This window comes from Ailuropoda melanoleuca, chromosome 16 (assembly GCF_002007445.2).
Source record: "Ailuropoda melanoleuca isolate Jingjing chromosome 16, ASM200744v2, whole genome shotgun sequence".
NCBI lineage: Eukaryota > Metazoa > Chordata > Mammalia > Carnivora > Ursidae > Ailuropoda > Ailuropoda melanoleuca.
The window spans coordinates 7,142,721-7,158,357 of NC_048233.1; the positions used below are offsets into that span (position 1 = coordinate 7,142,721).

The following is a 15,637-nucleotide window of genomic DNA, read 5'->3' on the forward strand; positions in this document are numbered from 1 at the left end:
CCCCCTGCTTGTGTTCCCTCTCTCGCTGGCTGTCTCTATCTCTATCGAATAAATAAATAAAATCTTTAAAAAAAAAAAAAAAGAAATAGTAGCTGTCTTGACCACGAGGCAACACAGCAGTATCCACTGTTAACCCCAGCTTTGCCAGATGTGCTCAAGGCACAGTCCACCCTATCAGGCCCTTAAGATTTCTGGCATAAAGGTTTAAAGGTATAGTTAATTCCTACTCCTGGTGCCCACAGCTGCATCCTTGGTCCTGGGACCACTGCATCATGTAAGAAAGAAGAAAACATGGTGACATGGGGAACCATATAGTCACATCACCATCCTCCCCCACCCCCTCTTCCCCAGGTCCCCAAGAGAATTGGAGGATCTAGCCAAGGGGACTCCTCTTAACTCCCCCTTAGGCTGAGTGTGAGTACACACTCAGGAAGGCATGTAAACCAGCCCCTCATACATTCATCTCCCCTGTTTTTAGGCAGCAAATTTTGCAAATACCTATTCCAATTCTCTATTGGACAGTTACTCTGAGGATGATATATGACATGATTTGATTATTTGATGTGGTATCTCTTTGCCTACTGTTGGACACTATGGGCCATAAAGTGCATCCCTTGGTCTGAAGAAACGTTCCTCAGTGGTGCAAATTGGTAGTGCTTTCTGTACCAACACTTTAATGATATTTTTAGCGTTTGGGTCTACTATCAAGTATGCAAAGTCCAGTCTAGCATAAGTGTCTATTCCTGTTAGGACCTATTTAGAGTCCCCTGGGGCTACCAGCATTGGTCCAATGTAGTCCACACACCAGCTGTATGCACGGCCTTCCCCCAGGGCATCTTTCCCAGCGCCATCTGCAGCCTCTCTCTAGTGGCATTTTGTGCCTGGATTCAGCCCACCTACGCACTGCTGCAGCAACCACAGGTCCACCCACCTCAAGGGAGTGCCCCCAGAGGTCTACTTCGTGGTGTCAATCACCTTCTAAATCTGGAAGGAAGTACCTCCCGTGGGCACCGACACGCCCTGCTTTAATGTGCCCCTTAAATTCCCAGAGTGATTTCCACACGGCCACGCCCTATTCAGACATCCCCTTAATAGTCCAGTTTTCCCTTGCCCATCTACTGTGACCCTATGGCCAGGCCACTGGCTACTGCCCATGAGTCTGTAAAAACCCAAACACAGGGGCTTTTCACCAGTGTTCAGTTCTTTCATCACCGCTAGAAAACAGCGTGCACTTGAGCCCATTGAGAGATGATCCTCTTCTACAAGTCTTGAAACAGCAGCTTTTCAAACAGGATATTGGCCATTCATCTCAGAACCATCATCAATTTTCATCCCAACTTTCATTTAATTCCATCAACTGCTGCATCTGCATATCCTCCTAACCTAATCTTAGGCCCTGTTAAGACTCCATGGGGTGGGGGGGGCTGGGTGGCTCAGTTGTTGGGTGTCTGCCTTCGGCTCAGGGCCTGATCCCAGGGTCCTGGGATCGAGGCCTGCATCAGGCTCCCTGCTCTGCTGGGAGCCTGCTTCTTCCTCTCCCACTCCCCCTGCTTGTGTTCCCTCTCTCGCTGGCTGTCTCTATCTCTGCCAAATAAATAAATAAAATCTTTAAAAAAAAAAAAAAAAGAAAAGAAAAGAAAAGAAAAGAAAAAAAAGAAAAGAAAAGAAAAAGACTCCAATCAGGTTTTGGACTCCCGGTGTGCTGGGCTCCTGTGTCAAGGATCATCTTGTCTTATGTTGAGGTTAATGGGCAAAATCAGCAGGTGAATATCCTGGTCATCACAAAGCCACAAAGCCAGTCCCACATGGCTTGTATAGGAAGCACATCATCCGCTTCATCTGGGGTGTTCCACTCAACATTTATAAGGGAAGTTGGGTAGTTCATCTTCTCAGGATAAACACACTTCCCAGTGTTTTCTATCCAGTCTACCACGCAGGCTGTTCCCTCTTGAATAATCTCCTGTGCATTCCTGGATCATGTATCTTCCGTATGGGATTGTTCCATGGTGAGCTGCAGGTCCTGTATCAACCCAAACATGCTCCCCCTCTCTGCAGCATTCAAAACCAAGGACACACAACCCACTTCAGTAAAAGTTCTTCAGGGAGCCAATGATACCAATCCACAAAATAAGACAACTCCTTCACACTATACTCCTGGTTTCAGTAGTTTCTTAGTTTTGTCCTCCCCCCATCCTGACAACCTTCGTGGGAAACGGAGGCCTTAGAGCATAATTTTCCTCTTTGCAGGAAGCTTTGAGGCTCGTGGCTACAGCTCAGACTTTGAAGCTAGTGGCTGAAGCTAGTGGTCTGGCATCGAAGTCCAACCCACCAGCTTCTTCTACTTTCACTTTGGCCGTTACAGATAATAACCAGGGGAGTGTATATTTAGCATGCTTCTCATTATTTTGAATTTTTTTATGTATCTAATGAGCCAACTCCTTGAGAATCAGGTCTACCCCATTTCTAAATTCTATCAGTGACTGTTCGCAGCACAGCTGCAGTTTCAGACCATGAGGGCCTACGTGGTTGTCCATGGCTCAAAGGTTCCTTATTCCCTGCCCTTTTTTACTTTCTCTTCTCAAGCTATAAGTTTCTGTGAGCTATGGCTGTTTTGGCAAATCCCACTCCTCTGATGCCAATTAATAGGATCTGTTTCTACTCATAACACTTGTGACACCAAATGTGTGGGCTTTCCACAGCAAGAAATTCTCCAGTTCTCTGCAGATACAAACTTAGTGCCCTGCAATTTAGCTCAATTTGGACACTAACTACACAGATCTAGTAGGTTACCTACACTTCTGTCCAACTTGCCTACAAATCAGGGGTTCCCAAGACCCCTCTTCAACTACAATAACTTGCTAGAACAGCTAAACAGAGCTCAGGGAAATACTTTACTAACTAGTGACAAGTTTACAAAGGATATTACAAAGGATACAAATGAGCAACAGATAAAGAGGTACCTTGGGCAAGGTCTAGAAGAGTCCAGAGCACACGAGCTTCTGCCCCCGTGGAGCTTGGGGTGCACCACGGTCCTAGCTCGTGGATGCATTCACCAACCTGGAAGCTCTCTCAACACCATAGTTTCGGGATTTTTATGGCAGCTTCATCATGTAAACAGAATTGATTATTAACTCAATCTCTAGCCTCCTCCCCTTTCTGAAGGATGGCTGGGTAGGACTGAAAGTTCCAAACTTCTAATCATGGCTTAGTTTCTCTAGTGACCAGTTCCCACACTGAAGTTATCTAGGAGCCCACCAAGAGTCACCACATGCAAACAAAACACACTTGCGAGGCTGTCCTATCTGGCTCAGGGTCCAGTGTGTGCACGGGGTGCAGGTGCTGTGACTCCTGCCCGGGGCGGGCTCTGCCTCTGAGTGAGCAGGCTCCCTGTGCTGTTTCCTGTTCTCTCCCCTGCAGCTGAAGCTCCAGCCTTGCCCGGCCCAGCCTGACCATGGCTTCAGCTTTGGAAGAGCTACGAAAGATCAAGAAGAGGTGAAGGTGCTGCTGGAAAAGGTCACTACAAAAGGAGTATGTGATGCCCTTACAGCTGACAAATCCAAGACTGAGACAGAAATTAAGAACAAGATGCAGCAGAAATCCTAGAGAACAGCTGAACTTGGTGACAATGCAAAGCCAGCCTCTGGGGTTGCTCCCATTACAATGGGACCTACAGTGAAAATCAGTAATTACGGGTGGGACCAGCAGATAAATTTGTGAAAATCTACACTATCTTAAGTGGAGTTCACCAAGGCCCCACTGAGAATGTCCAGGTGCATTTCACAGAGAGCTCATTTGATCTTTTGGTAAAGAATCTAAATGGGAAGAGTCACTCCGTGGTTGTGAACAATCTCTTGAAACCCATCTCCATGGAAGGCAGTTCAAAAAAAGTCAAGACACATATAGTTCCTATGTAGAAAGAAAGCAGAAAAATGCGTCAGGTTGAAGAAAGAATGCAGAGAGAAAGAAAAGCCCTCCCGCAGCACTGAAATACATCCTAGTGAGGGACTGGCGAATGTTCTAAAGGAAATTGATGAAGATGATGATATAAAGTGAACCATTAATAAAGCCTGGGTGGAATCAAGAGAGAAACAAGCCAAATGAGACACAGAATTTTGGGACTTTAAAGTCATTTTGGTGGGATGCCTGGGTGTCTCAGTTGGTTAAGCATCTGCCTTCAGCTCAGGTCCAGATCCCAGGGTCTTGGGATCGAGCCCCGCATCAGGCGTCAGGATCCCTGCCCTGAAGAGTCTGCTTCTCCCTCTGCCTGTCTCTCCCCCTGCTTGTGCTCTCTCTCTCTGACAAATAAATAAGATCTTTTAAAAAATAAAATAGGGGCCGCCTGGGTGGCATAGCGGTTAAGCGTCTGCCTTCGGCTCAGGGCGTGGTCCCGGCGTTATGGGATCGAGCCCCACGTCAGGCTCTTCTGCTATGAGCCTGCTTCTTCCTCTCCCACTCCACCTGCTTGTGTTCCCTCTCTCACTGGCTGTCTCTATCTCTGTGGAATAAATAAATAAAATCTTTTAAAAAAAAATAAAAAAAATAAAATAAAATAAAACAAATAAAGTCATTTTGGGAACTGTGGTGTGGAAATATTGATGTTCCCAATAAGGAGATATCAGTGAGCTGCACATATAAATTGAACAGATAACTACATACAGAGCCTTCTTCTAAGAAGAGGCAATGAATTCTCCCATTTCCTCCTGGAGGATTTTTTTAAATAAAATATGCTTATTAAACACTTCCTCCAAAGATGGTTTCTTTAGTAATCTGGGCGTTTTGTTCAAGAAAGGGTAATATTGCATTCATGTGTGAAATGTAAAAAAGCAAATCTTGCCTAATGATAATGCCACGTTGTTTCTTTTTGTTCAGCTAACAAAAGTTATTGTTTGCCTGTAAGTTCCTGATATCAGCTCCCACCAATGTAAGAATAAGTAAAAATAAAACCTGAATTTTTGCATAAATAAATAAATAAAAATAAAACAAAAGACATTCCTATCACTCAGGAAATTACAAGGGTTTTAGGAGCTCTGTGTCAGGAACTGAGGGCAGAGACCAAATATATATTACTTACTATGTCGCAGGAATGGTGGTGAGAGAGGACATCCTTGTCTTGTTCTCAACCTTCACTCAATCTGTCACCAGCAGGTTTAGTGTTATCTGCACATTATTAGGTTAAGGAAGTCCCCTCTCTATTTTTTGTTTGCTGGAAGTTTTTATCATGAATGAATGTTGAATTTTCTCAAATGCTTTTTCAGCATCTATTAAGATGATCGCATGGTTTTTCCTATTTGGTCTGTTAATACGATGTATTGTGTTGATTTTTGAATGTTGAACCAAACTTGCATTTATTTGGTCATGATGTATTATGCTTTTATTTGAGAGAAAGAGCGAGAGCACCAGTGGGGGGAGGGGTGGCGGGGGGGAAACAGACTCCCCGCTGAACACGGAGCCAGAGGCAGGGCTTAATCTCGGGACCCTGAGATCATGACTTGAGCCAAAGTCAGATGCTTAACAGACTGAGCCACCCAGGCGCCCCCCCATTATCCTTTTTATATATTACTGGATTTGATTTGCTGATATTTTGTTGAGGAATTATGCATCTACATTCATGAGGAATATCGATATCAGTGATTTTCTTTTCCCATAACATTTTTGTCTGGTTTCGGTATTATAGCAATCCTAGTTTTATAAAATAAGCTAGGAAATACTCCTTCTTCTATTTTCTGGAATAGATTGTGCAGAATTCTATTATTTCCTCCTTACGTGTTTGGTATAATTTGTTTTTTTATTTTTTATTTTTTAAAATATTTTATTTATTTATTTATTTGAGATAGTTGGTTGAGCATCTGCCTTTGGCTCGGGGCATGATCTCGAGGTCCTGGGATCAAGCCCCGAGTCAGGCTCCCTGCTCAGCGGGAAGTCTGCTTCTCCCTCTACCCCTCCCCCAACTCATGCTCTTGTGTGTGCTCTCTCTCTCTCTCTCACTCAAATAAATGAATAAAATCTTAAAAAAAAAAAAAGATTACTGTGTCTTCTTAGAGAAATGACCCTTTTATCAATATTGTGTCCCTCTTTATCCCTGATCTGTTCTTTTTCTGAAGTCCACTTTATGTGAAATTAATATAAACATTCCAGCTTTCTTTTGATTGGTGTTTCTATGGTAAATCTTTCTCTACTCTTCTATTTTTAACCTATTGAATACTCTATATTTAAAGTGAATTTCTAGTACACAGCATATAGTTGGGTCTTGCTTCCTAACTTCTATATTTTAAGCTGTAAGTTTAGACTATTCACATCTAAAGTGATTATTGATAGAGTTAGAGTAAAATATGCCATCTTGTTTACTCTTTTCTTTTGGGGTTTTCTTGTGGGTTTTTTTGGGGGGTGGGATTTTCTGTTCATTGTTATCTATTTGTTAATAAATTTGATTATATTAAAATATAACATTCTGTCCACTGAAAGACAGTATAAACACAGGACAGACTGGGTGAAGAGACTTACAATTCATATGACTGACAAAGAATTACCATCCAGAATGTTTAAAAAAAAATCAGTAAGTGAAAGACAAGCAATCTGACAGAAAAACAGGCAAAGAATATAAAGGGGCAACTCACTAATGAAGAAAACCAACAACAAAAAAAAGTATTTTAAAAAGATGTTCAGTCACAGACTCTTAACTATAGAAACCAGACAGCTCTCAGTGGGGAGGTGGGTGGAGGGATGAGTTACATAGGTGACAGGGATGAAGGAAGGCACACGTAGTTATGAGCACTGGGTGATGTATGAAGTGCTGTATCACTGTATTGCACACCTGAAACTAATATTGCACTGTACGTTAACTAACAGGAATTTAAATAAAAACTTAAACAAAAGATGCTCAACCTCACCAGTAGTCGTGAAAACACAGATTAAAGTAACAAGGTAAAAGGGGTGCCTGGGTGGCACAGCGGTTAAGCATCTGCCTTCGGCTCAGGGCGTGATCCCGGCGTTATGGGATCGAGCCCCACGTCAGGCTCCTCTGCTGTGAGCCTGCTTCTTCCTCTCCCACTCCCCCTGCGTGTGTTCCCTCTCTCACTGGCTGTCTCTATCTCTGTCGAATAAATAAATAAAATCTTTTTTAAAAAATAAATAAATAAAATAAAATAAAATAAAATAAAATAAAATAAAATAAAATAACAAGGTAAGGGCACCTGGCTGGCTTGGCTGTTAAGCGTTTGCCTTTGGCTCAGGGCGTGATCCCGGGGTCCTGGGATTGAGCCCCACATCGGGCTCCCTGCTCCACTGGGAGCCTGCTTCTCCCTCTCACACTCCCCCTGCTTGTGTTCCCTCTCTCGCTGTCTCTCTCTCTGTCAAATGAATAAATAAAATCTTTTTTTAAAAATTTTTTTGAATAAATAAAATAACAAGGTACATACATACATACATACAGATTTAGCAAAAATTTAGAAATCTGATGAAATCAAGAATTGGCAAGGATTTGGAGCAACCAACACTTTTATGCATAATTAATGGAAAAATAAATTTAAATCATTTTGAAGAGAAATTTGGCCATATCTTTCTAAACAGAAGATACATATTCTGACACATGAGTCACATTTCACATCTAGGTATACAATCTAGAGAAACTCTTTCTCACATGCACAAAGAAACATAAAAGAAAGGGGTGCCTGGGTGGCTCAGCCGTTAAGCGTCTGCCTTCTGCTCAGGTCATGATCCCAGGGTCCTGGAATCAAGACCCGCATCAGGCTCCCTGCTCAGTGGGAAGCCTGTTTCTCCCTCTCCCACTCCCCTTGCTTGCATTCCCTCTCTCGCTGTCTCTTTCTGTCAAATAAATATATAAAAATCTTTTTTAAAAACATATAAAAGAAAGAAAGTTGACTGGGGCATTGTTTTCTAATAGTTGAAAAAGTAAGGGGCTCCAGGCTGGCTCAGTTAGAAGACCGTGTGACTCTTGATCTTGGGGTTGTGAGTTCGAGCTCCACATTAGGTGAAGAGAGAGAGAGGTGTCGAAATAAAACTAGTTGCTGAAAAGATACATACAATTTAATACCATTTATGTGAAATTAAGAAACAAGCAAAATATTGTATATAGATTATAAAGATATTTGTAGAAAAATTATTAAAATATGCAAGGAAATGATGAAACCAAATTCAGGATATTAACTTCTAGGGGAAAGGGGAAAGGGATATCAAAGGGCCTTAATTTTACATGCAATGTTTCACTTTTTAAGCAGTACCATGGTTATGTATGTGATTAGTTATGGTATTACCTATACTTTTTTCTTTCTTTCTTTCTTTCTTTCTTTCTTTCTTTCTTTCTTCTTTCTTTCTTTCTTTCTTTCTTTCTCTTTCTTTCTTCCTTTTTGTCTTTCTTTCTTTCTTTTTTTTTTTTAGAGAGAGTGAGAGCAGGTGGGTGGGGAGGGGCAGAGGAAGGGAAAGAGAAAGAATCTTAAGTAGGCTCAACATGAAGCCCGATATGAGGCTCAATCTCACCACCCTGAGATCATGACCTGAGCTGAAATCAAGAGTCAGACACTTAACCAGCTGAGCTACCCAAGCACCCCGGTTACCTATGCTTTTTTATATGCCAGAAATATCTCATTAAAAATAATTTTTTAAGGAAACCAATAGAGAATTTCCAGTTTCCAGTAATAACAGACTAGCTTTTTCATTCCAGACCTCTAGTTGAAAGCAAATAAAAATAAGGTATACTTTTTACAAATCATGGAAAAAGCACCAGAAAAATGACAAGATCATAAGGAATTACCCAGAAGAGACAGTAAGAATCCAGACCTTGAGATAGCAAAAGCTTAAACCTCACTTCACCAAAAAAGGAAATCCAAATGGCTAATAAATGCATAAAAATGTGCTCGGCTTCATTAGACACCAGAGAAATACAAATAAAACCATACCTGCCAGATTGGCAGAAATTCAAAACTCTTTTGCAAGTACATAGTATTAAATATTGATAAGTGTGTGGAGCAACCAGAATGCCCATATACTGTCCGAGAAGTGTAAATTGGTTCAATCGCTTTTGAGATCCATTCGGCATTAGCTAGTAAAGCTGACAATAATCTACAGCCCAGCAAGTCCACTCTTAGGTATATACCAAGATAGATGCATGCATATTATAACAAGGATTCCTGTACAGTAGGGTCGACAGAAGCAGTGTTTATAATCCCAGTTCCAAAAACTGGAAATAAACCCAATGCTCATCATCAACAATGGTTTAGTCACATAATGGAATGTTTTATAGGAGTGAAAATGGACGTACTAGAGCGAAACATGGCAAGAAGCATGAATGTCATAAACATTTTGTTGAGAAAAACGGAAAACATACAGTGCGATTCCATTCGTAACGTTTGAAAACTGAACTACGTTGTTTAGGGATACATACATAAGTGGTGAAACTAATATAACAAGAAGCAAAGAAAAGATCATCACCAAAGATGATTGCTCTAGGAAAGAGAAAGTTGATTATGATTGGAGAGGGGCACATAGATGACTTCCGAGCTTCCAATGATGCTCCATCTCTTGATATAGATGGCAATTACATAGTCATTTCATTTTGTAATTATTTACTGAACTATACATACACACCTACACAATTTTCTGTTAGGATGTATATTTCAAACATAAAGTAAAATAAAGGGGAACGGGGTTTGGTTAAGTATGACAAAGGACCTGAAAGATTCAGTTTAAAGCATTTTGAGTGTAAGATGTCTGTGAGACAATCAAACATTGGGGCCAGAAAGGTTGGAGACATAAATTTTGGAGTCCTAGACATACAGATGATAAATAAAGAGTAAGAGTAGATCGCCTACAAGGTATATGAGGGTAACAAGAGAAGAGGGCCTAGACAAGACCCTGCAGAGCTCCCACATTTAACGGCCAGGTAGAGGAGGAAGAGCTGGCAAAGGAGATTGAGCAAGAGTAGCCAAAGAAGGAGAAAGAAACCAAGGAAACATGATGTCTGGGGGGGAAAATGTTTCAAGAAGAAAGGAGCGGTCAACTATGTCAAATGCTGCTGAGGGATTAAATAAGAAGATGGAAAAGTGTCTGTTGGATTTATTAAAATGTAGTCATTGACCTTAGCAAGAGTAAATCCAATGAAGAGATGGGGATGAAATGAGATGAGGGGAGGTAAGCAGGGCTACCACGTGGCACAACCGTGGGAAGGCACATTTCAAATTATGCCCCAGGAGGCATGATTTACGCAGACCACAGAATAATGAGGTCTGTGGAGCTGTGCAACGCCAAGCCCCCGGAGAGAAAATGGAGCCCATGAGTAGAGTGATTTAAGGTCCAGCAGCCTGTCCTCAAACACTGGCCACAACACTCACTAACAATGTGAAGTTGGTCAAGTGGCTCAAACTTTTCACACTTCAGGGTCCAAATCTATAAAAATAATACCACTGCAATAGGACTGTTGTGAGAGGTAAATACAACAATCTCCATTTCAGCACATAATAAGCATTGAATCAATGTAAATTATTATTTTCTGTAGTACTTAGACAAACTCTTTCAAGAAGCATGGCCACTATGGGAAGAGAGAAATGACAATAGCTGCAGGGGGACATGGAATTGAAGGAAGGTAGTGTTTGGTTTGTTTTGTTTAACTTAATTTAATTAATTAACTTTATTTCTGAAAGCTTCGGTTTACAGAAAAATTGCACAGAAAATAAAGAGTGTCCATATCTTCTTTCTCACACACAGCTTCCCCTACTACTAACATCTTGCATTAGTGTGGTACACTTGTTACAGTATGAACCAAACTGATACGATGTTACTAACTAAAGTTCATAGTTTACATTAGAGTTCACTCTGTCCTGTGGGCTTGACGAATGTGTGATGTCATATGTCCATCATTATAGTATCTTTGGTATTGTACAAAGTAGTTTCACTGTCCAAAAACCCCTATGATTCACCTCTTCATCCCTCCCTCTCCCCAAGCCCCTGGCAACCCCTGATCTTTTTACTGTCTCTATAGTTTTGCTTTTTCTAGAATGTCATAGTTGGAATCACACAATATGTAGCCCTCTCAAACTGGCTTCTTTCAATTAGCAATATGCATTAAGGTTATTCCCTGTTTTTTTGTGGCTCAATGGCTCATTTCTTTTTTTGCAGAATAATATTTCATGATCTAGATGTGCCACAGTTTTTTTTATCCATTCAACTATAGAAGAATGTCTTTGTTACTTCTAGGTTTTGGCAATTATGAATAAAGCTGCTAAAATATATGTGCACAGGTTTTTGTGTAGACATAAGTTTTCAACTCATTTAGACAAATACCGAAGAAATTGCCAAACTCTCTTCCAAACTGGTTATGCCATTTTGTATCCCCACCAGCAATGAAGGAGAGTCCCTGTTGCTCTGTATACTCACCGGAGATTCGTGCTTGGGATTTTAGCCATTCTAATAGGTGTGCAGTAGTATCTTGTTTTCATTTCCAATTACTTATTGACATATGAGGTTTAGCATCTTTTCATATGCTTATTTGCCATCTGTACATCTTCTTTGGCAAGGTGTCTGTTCAGATCTTTTTGCCCATTTGGGGGGCCCATTTTTAAATTGAGTTGCCTATTTTCATATTGTTGAGTTTAAACAGTTCTTTGTATATTTTTAACACAAGTTCTTTATTAGATTTGTGTCTTGCCAATATTTTTTTCAGTCTGTGGCTTGTCTTCTTGTTCTTTTAACAGAATCTTTCATAGAGCAGAAGCTTTTCATTTAATGGAGTCTCACTTACCAATTTTTTTCTTTCACAAATAGTACTTTTGCTTTTGTATTTTAAAAGTCATCGCCAAGCTCAAAGTCTCCTAGATTTTCTCCTATATTATCTTCTAGTAATTGTCACTACAACTCTTATGTCCCCCACCTTACAGAGATGGAAACTCTTTGACCACAATCTCCAGTTCTTGCTCAACCAAGAGCAAGTTTTGCATTTTACATTTAGGTCTATGATCCATTTTGAGTTAATTTTTATGAAAAATATAAGGTTTATTCTAGACTCTTTTTTTGTATGTCCAGTTGTTCCAGCATCATTTGTTGAAAAGGCTATCTTTTCTCCATTGATTGCTTTTGGTCCTTTGCCCAAGATCAGTTGATTATATTTTTGTGTATCTACTTCTGGGCTTTGTATTCTGTTCCTTTTATCTATCCATTTATTCTTTTTGCCCATCCCATACTATCTTGATTATCATAGCTTTATAGTAAGTCTTGAAGCAGGTAATGTCAGTCTTCTTCTGACTTTATCCTTCTCCTTCAATACTGAATTGGCTACTCTGAGTGGTTTTTTTTTTTAAGTAATTTCTACACCCAATGTGAGGCTCAAACTCACAACCCCGAGACCAGGCAAGCAAACCATGGGTCTTTTTTAACTTTAGATTGGTTTGTCAATATACACAAAACAACTTGCAGGGATTTTGGTTGAGATTGTGTCCAATCTACAGATTAAAGTGAAAAGAACTAGTATTTGAACAATATTGAGTGGAAGGTGTTTTTTGTTTTTTGTTTTTGTTTTTAAGATGAGGAGAAACTTAAGCATATTTAAAAGTTTTGAGGAAGGAGCCAATAGAGAAGAGGTTGAAACCTCAAAAGGGAGGGAATCATCAATATGAGATTTCTGAGCAGGCTGTAAGAAATGGGGTTCAGGGTGCATGTGGAAGAATTGATAGGTGGAGGAACTTTGTCCATTGTAAAGAAGGACAGGGAGTGAGGACATGTGTAAATGCATGTGTATTTGTAAATTTGATGGTGTTTAGTTCTTTGGTAAAGATGGATGCCAAGTCAGCTGTTGAGAGCAAGAGGATGAGGTAGGACTTGGAAGTTTGAATGGAGGAAGTGTGAGCAGCCATCACATGGAGGCAAAGAGCATGTTTGCCAGAAGGATGAAGCAGGACCACCAGGTAGTGTTGAGGGCTCCGTTGGTGACCATAAATGTGAATCCATGCAGACCTGTGAGACCGCCCAGTGGTACTCAGAGACCCAGTTGTATGCATAGAGAAAGAAATCGTTCAGTCCATCCGGGATTGGGGTGCTTCCACAAAGGTGTGATTAAAGGTCAGAGAGACAAAGGATTTTATAATATCAACAAAAGAGTGACAGAAGTAGTGGTAGACTGTCGGATCTAAGATGGACAGGGAAGTGAAAATAGAAAGAGCTAATGGCTGAAAATCAAGCGGAGAGGCAGGGGACTGGCAGCCCAAGGGAAGACCAGGTGCAGTGGGCGTGGTTGAGCAAGAACTGGAGATTGTGGTCAGAGTTTCCATCTCCGTAAAGTGGGGGACATAAGAGTTGTAGTGACAGCCAAATGTGACAGAATGTGTGCTCTGTAAACAGTGAAACACCACACCAATGTTTGTTTCTTCACTAGACAGTAAACTTGAAGATAGGAACCGTTCTCAGGCATTCCTCCTGCTAGCCTAGTACCTAATGTCGAAGATGTGATAATGAACCTGTGAGTGTTAGAAGGAGGAGCAGCAAACGAGCTGATTTCCCTTTAAGATTTAGGCTCCGTCAGAATTTTGGACTTTCCAGTCCAGAAAACAGCTGGTCCTTCCACATTCTTGTACACAGACGAGCTGAAGTCCAACAATGAGGTTACAGATCAGACTGCTCTGATGACAGCAGAGTAGCTTATCTTGAATACAGTAGTCCTGTCTCACCTGCGGTTTCACTTTCTGTGGTTTCAGTTACCTCTGGCCAACCACAGGCCGGAAATAGATGATCCTCCACCGGACGTAGCCTCAGAAGATGGCCTAACACTACATCACAATGCCTACGTCATTCACTTCACTTCGTCTCATCACGGAGGCATTTTATCAACTCACATTATCACAAGAAGCATGAGAAGAGTACAAGAAGACGTGTTGTGTGTGTGTGTACGTGTGAGAACACATTCACGTAACTTTTATTATTGTTGTTATGAATCTCTGTGCTTACTTTATAAATTAAACTTTATCATAGGGATGTACATATAGGAAAATACATAGTATATATAGGTTCAGTACTATCTGTGTTCTCAGGGGGACTACTATATATATTTATAAACTCTTAATAAAATATAAAAAAACAATTGTTTGAAGACATCAGAGAGTGACCAAAAGGGTAGAAACTGGGAGAGATTTAGTGTTTAAAAAAAGGAAAACATACTGAGATCCATATTTATCTGGCTTTTATAGGTTTTCATGATGTGCATGGCAAGGAGGGTGGGTAGAGCCCAAGAAGAAACTGGCACTCTTGTTAATGAGTCCAAGTTTGGCATTGTCAGTTTGGCTGGAAATTGAAAGTCATTCTCAGAAAAGAGGGAACAAGAGGAGAGCCCCCAAATCAGCAAACTCCTTCCAATCCTTAGCTGACTCCTGAACTATGGAGCAATACTCCAAGGAGCCAACCATACTAGAAATATCCATTCCTCATCAGGCATGGTTTAAGATTAATCCAGGACTGGGGCACCTAGCTGCTTTAGCGGGTTAAGCATCTGACTCTGATTTTGGCTCAGGTCATGATCTCAGGGTCGTGAGATTGAGCGCCGCGTCAGGCTCTGCACTTAGTGGGGAGTCTGCTTGAGGATCCTCTCTCTTCCTCTCCCTCTGCCCCTCCCCCAGCTCTCTCCCTTCCTCTCAAATAAATAAGTAGAATCTTTTAAAAAATGAACTCAAAGTGGATAAAATACCTAAAAGCAAGAGATAAGACTATAAAACTCTTAGAAGGAATATGGGTGTAATCTGTTTTACCCCTTCCAATTAGGCAATGGGTTGTTTTTTTTTTTTTAGATATGACAATAAAAGCACAAGCAACAAAATAAAAAAGCATAAACTGGACTTCATCAAAATTAAAAAAATTTGTACTTCAAAGGACACCATCAAGAATGTGAAAAGACAACCCACAGAATGGGAGAATATATTCAAAAATCATACATCTGATAAGGGACTTGCATCCAAAATATATAAAGAATTCCTATGACACAATTTTTAAAAAGGACAAACAACCCCATTCAAAAGTGGGTAAAGAACTGGGACATCCGGCTGGCTTAGTTGGTGGAGCATGAGACCCTTGATCTCAGGGTTGTGAGTTTGAGTTCCATGCTGGATGTAGAGGTTACTTTAAAAAAAAAAAAAACTTTTAAAAAGTGGGTAAAGGATAGACATTTCTCCAAAGAAGATGTATGAATGACCAACAAGCACATGAAGAGATGTTCAGCATCATTAGAACTTAGAGAAATTCAAGTAAAAACCACAATGAGATACCACTGACTAGGATGACTATAATTTTAAAAAGACAGATAATAACTAGTGTTGGTTAGAACGTAGAAAAACTAGAAACTTCATACACTGCTGGTGAGAATGTAAAATGCTGCAGTCACTTTGGAAAACAGTCTAGTGACTCTTAAAAAGGTTAAACATAAAATTACCACATGACCCAACAATCCCACTCCTAGGTATACAACTGAGAGAAACAAAAATACGTCCATACACAAAACATTTATACAATTGTACACGAATGTTGATAGCACCATTACTCATAACAGCCCAAAAGATGAAACAATGTAAATGTCCATCAGCTGATAAATAGGTAAATAAAATGTGGTATATCCCTGCAATGGAATATTACTTATCAACAGGAAGGAAGTACT

General features: G+C 40.5%; 1 protein-coding gene and 1 pseudogene across 6 annotated transcripts in view; one reads left to right on the top strand and one right to left on the bottom strand.

Annotated features, from left to right (window-relative positions):
- The window catches only part of VAMP1 (vesicle associated membrane protein 1), an 82,952-nt gene that overhangs the window by 19,265 nt on the left and 48,050 nt on the right, over positions 1-15,637 (bottom strand). The gene's annotated exons all lie outside the window — the stretch shown is intronic.
- Positions 3,452-9,937, top strand: LOC100484694 (annotated as a pseudogene).